The sequence below is a fragment of the Olea europaea genome, unplaced genomic scaffold, assembly GCF_002742605.1.
Source record: "Olea europaea var. sylvestris unplaced genomic scaffold, O_europaea_v1 scaffold662, whole genome shotgun sequence".
Lineage (NCBI taxonomy): Eukaryota > Viridiplantae > Streptophyta > Magnoliopsida > Lamiales > Oleaceae > Olea > Olea europaea.
In genome coordinates, this window is record NW_019264996.1 from 184,996 (window position 1) to 190,197 (window position 5,202).

The following is a 5,202-nucleotide window of genomic DNA, read 5'->3' on the forward strand; positions in this document are numbered from 1 at the left end:
AGAGTAGGACAACTTAGTTTGTTGGCGAATGTAGTGCATTGATCTTAAGAAGTTTTGATTCGTAAGAGGACGTTATTATAATAATGGGTGAAAGAATAGCGATACAAACTAGCTGAAAATGATTCCATGTGAATAAAATGGATTGAATTTTATTGTATCTTCTATTAAATGTAGCAATGCACCATAGAAGAGGTAGAAAAGAGATCTCAAATATAATTAAGTAAAGAAAAAAAATTAAAGAAAGATATTCACATCACAAATCCTAAATTGCGATGAAATTCAACAGACATAAATGTTACCTATGTTTGTATCAAAATTTCTTTGAAAAGTTAGTAATGGTAGTAATGGATATTGATACAGGTTTTGCGAGGGAACAAACAAGTTCTTCGCAAAACCCTATCCTAAAATTCTTCAAACTTTATTAGAAAATTCTTTGAAATTAGTGATTGATTTTAGCAACATAGTGATTTCTTCATAAATTTGGCATCTTTCATTTTATATCATTCTTTACTTTCGGATGTCCTTGGAAAATCTATTGCCTACAATCACAATTTGGTCATATTTTACTTTTTCTTTAAAATTTCGTGATCCATATTGCGGCAGAGCAAGACAATTGCAAATTCTGTTCATGAAAATCTCAATTTTGGCATTTTTATTTCTACTTTTTAGATTTTGTGGCAGACTTTGGTATATAATTTTGAAAATCGGAATTATTTTTTTACTAACAATCTAAATTCTTTTTCATATTTTTTAACTTTGTGAAGAATTTTGCGAACATATTTCAGGAGGGAATGATTCAAATGGCTTTGATTAATCCAACCAATTTTTAGTGGGAATAAACTACTAATGACAAGACTTTTATGGAAACATAGAACTAAACAAATGGCTATAATTGAATCGAAGAACTTTCAAAGTTTTGGAGCCTTTTGTCATTTGAAATAATATTAATATTTTGTACTATTGAGTTAAGATGAGGTTCCAAAAACTGCTAATTCATACAGAGCCATTAAACCTGCCCAAATAACAACCAACAGATTAGACAACTTTACCAACAAATGTAGAAATTAAAACGTGCAAGAAAATAAAAAATTGAAGAACACAAAAGATTTTTTGCCCTAAGGCAAGAGGTTTAGAACTAAGTTTCTAATCCCCTTTTGTGCTTCTACCACCGGAAAAAATCACTGGATTAAAATGGAACGAAAGAAACCATCCTAAGTTGCACTTCCAGAGCACTCAGAATGAATCACTCAAGATTACATCACATAAGCCCCTCGATTTGTACATTTGCTCACTCAAGATATACATTCGATTGAGAAGGATTGCAAGATTTTTCTCTCCAGAGAAAAAGAAGAAGATGAGAGAACTTCAAGAGTCAGTAAAAAAAAATGAAAAATGGATTCCAATCGTCAAAACCCTAGGCAAATGAACGATCAAATAAGAAGTCATCAGAAGGTTAGCCAACCGACAATTGTTAGGGTTGATACTTGGCATCATCTTATAAATCAAGCCTACTAAGGAAATCGCATTTCATAAAACATGTTTTTGTAAAGATGTAAATGATGTCAACTATAAACCATCTATCCGAACAAAGTTTCAACCAACAATCCAATCAATAGCCTAATCATAATTGTGCCACATTTTCCACGATCTCTACATTGGTACAATGATTTCAGTTTAAACTCACGGTGGTTCCTCCAAGACATGACATCATTTGTTCGGTTACCTGATACACAAATTAGCAAGCGTTAGTATTCAGCTGACTTAAACAATCCTGAAATTTGTTTAAAGGCAACACCTTGGTACCTATATCAACAGGATTAAAATAAGTAGAAATATTTTCAAGTTTCACAATTCCTTGTAAAACTACATCTGTAGTAAAATGAATCTAACATCAAAATGTTTAGATCTATTATACAAAACATGATTTCTACTCAAGTAAATGGCAAATTAACTATCTGAATAAAGAACAACTTCATTAACAAAACTAAATTCATTTAGTAAGCCTTTTAACCATATCTCGTCTTTAATAGCATCTGCAGCAACTATATATTCAGCCTTAGTGATGATAATGCAACAATCTTTTAAAGCTGGGATTTTCAGCTTATACAGGAATTACACAGAGTATACATATAAGCCGAAGTGAATTTTCTATTATCCATGTCACCTTCATAGTCAAAATCAGTATATCCTCTTAAAACAAAACCATAAAGTTGTTTCTTGAACTAAATTCCTAAATGAAAAGTGCCTTTAATATATCTAAGAAGCCATTTCATTTCCTCCTAGTGAGCTTCTCCAGGGTTGCACATATATCTACTTAGAACACTTATAGAATATGCCAAATTAGGTTTGGAACAGACCATTAAGTACATAACAAACCCAACTGCATTGGAGTAAGGCACTTTTTCCATTCTCTTAAATTCTTCTATGGATTTAGGACATTGTTCATTTGAAAGTTTGAAATGCTTTGGAAAAGGTAAACTTACACTTCTAGAATCAAACATAGCAAACGTTTTATACAATTTCAGTATGTATAATTTCTGCCTAAAGTTTAGTGTGCTTTCTCTCCTATTTTTCTTAACTTCAATACCAAAAATCTTTCTGAAAAGACCTAAGTCCTTCATTTCAAATCTGATTTTAGTTTATTTTTTATTTCCTCTCTCTCTCTCTCTCTCTCATGTCATGACTTGCCAGCAGCATGTCATTCACAAAAAGGAGTAGATAAAGAGAAATTTCTCCACCATTTCCTTTGTAGTAAAAACAGGTATAAAAGTTACTTCTCTTAAAACCAAGTCCAAGTACAAAAGTATCAAACCTTTTGTATCATTGCCTTGGAGCTTGTTTTAAGCCATATAGAGATTTTTTAAGAAGGCATATTAAGTCAGCTTTCTGGTTTATTTCAAAGCCTTTAGGCTTTTTCATGTAAGTAGATTCATCAAGATCACGATTTAAAAAAGCTATTTTTAACATCCAATTGATCCCATTCTCAATTAAATTGTGTAGCCAAGGCATTATCCTAATAGTTGTAAATTTTACAATTGGTGAATAGTTTTCATTGAAATCAACTTCTTCTTTTTGAGTAAAGCCCTTCTCCACAAATCTGGCTTTACATCTGATGTCATTTTCACTTTATTCTTCTCTTTTAATTTTGAAAATTCATTTACAATCAACAACCCTTTTTTCCCTCAAGTCTTTTAACTAAAATCCATTAAAGGATTGCATTTTATCTTGCACTACTGCAAGCCAATGGTTAGAGTCATTACTACTCATAGGTTCTTCAAAGGACTCGAGCTCATTTTTAATCATACTTTGATAAGATAGCAATGAGGCATCTTTATCAAACCTAGCAGGAGATCTTATTTATCTTCTTTGCCTATCTCTAGCAAGTTGATAGTCATCTAAAGATTGATTTATTTCTGAATCAACCTTTAGTTCATCAATAGGAGCTCCATCATCAAGAGTTTCCTCATTTCTCTCGATGGGGTGTGCATCAGTCCGATGAGTTTCATCATCAGAATGCTCCACCTCATTGTCAATCCCTTTTTCCACATTTTTAGTCTAACTAAAGAGTTCTATTTGTTTTTCAATTTCAAGGCAGGGCAGATCATCTTCATTAAATAAAACATTTCTAATAATCATGATCTTATAAACTTTGGTTTTCCTTACCTATAATCTATACCCCTTAACTCCATCTCCATAGCATAAAAATACACACTTAAGGGCCCTGGGTTCTAATTTTCCTTCAGATTGATATGCAAAAGATACACATCCAAAACTTTCCAGTTACTGAAGTCAACAGGTTTCCTATTTCACACCTCTTCAGGAGTTTTAAAGTGTATGGCACTAGCAAGGCTTCTACTAATAAGATAACTTGTAGTTTTAACAGCTTTACCCAAAAATATCTTAGGCAGTACAGAACTTAAAAGCGTCCATCTCACTTTTTCAAGAGTAGTTATATTCTTTCTTTCAACCAAACCATTTTGTTGTGAAGTGCGTGTCACAGTCTGTGACTTACTATACTAGAGGATTTGCACAACTCATCAAATTCAAGATTACAGAATTCCAAACCATTATCGGTTCTTAAACCTTTAATCCTTTTATCAGTTTGGTTTCAATCCTATTCCATTCTTTAAAAACATTGAAAGTGTCTGACTTTGATTTTAAAAGAAATGTCCAATTTTTCTAGAAAAATCAACAATAATTGACAAAAACTATTTAAAGCCAGTATGAGTTGGGACAATAGCTGATCCCTAAAGATCAGCATGCAAATATTCAAGCATAGACACAGATTTATGCATTCCAGGCCAGAAATGTAACCTATAACACTTTCCTAGAATATAATAACCACAAAAACTAAGTTTCTCTATTTAATGCCCCGAAAATTTTAGAATAAAAATATATTTGTCTTATATGTTTTAATTTTATATTTTGAAAATTTGAGGACTAAAATGAAATAGCTTCTAGTTTCATATTTTATTTGGGTCAAAAAATTAAGTACCGATAGAAAGAGATTTTATATATATTGATATTATATGCAAGTTGTCCCGTCCTTTCAATATTGTAATTTTTGTTACATGATTTATTTCATGAAATGCTAATTGACCTGCGGGTCCCTATGAAATGAAATGTGAGATCGCCTTCGGGTCTTCTCAAATGTGCTAGAGCTTTCGATTGATCACTGATTGCTCTTGTTGAAATAATGGTATGAAATGTTATAGATTCATGCTTTAAAAGTTATCGTATTGTTTGGACGTACGTATCCTACTAAGTATAAATTACTCATTCCTTCAAAATTTAACATTTCAGATTAGGTCGGCCGACATGGATGGTGGTTGAGCGGTGCGCGGATTGCCAAGCAAAGAAAATAAACATTTTAAAATAACTCTATTAGGATAATATGTGTTTCAATTTAATTCCACTTAATGTTCTATGTTTACATGACATTATGTTTACTTAATTTGGGGCATTACAGAATAGCATCAGAGCCCAGAGTTTTAAAATCGATTTTGCAAACTCAAAAAAATTTGATTTAAAAGTTACTGTTCACGTGATTTTTTCCCTATTTTAAATGATTGAGATTTAATGCATTTGTTTAATGTTATGGTTTAATTAGTCTTCATTTCGTATTGTTCATGGTACAGTCTATATCATTGGTTTCTTTTCCATATAAGTCAAGTTATTAGTTAAAATGACAATTAAACATTA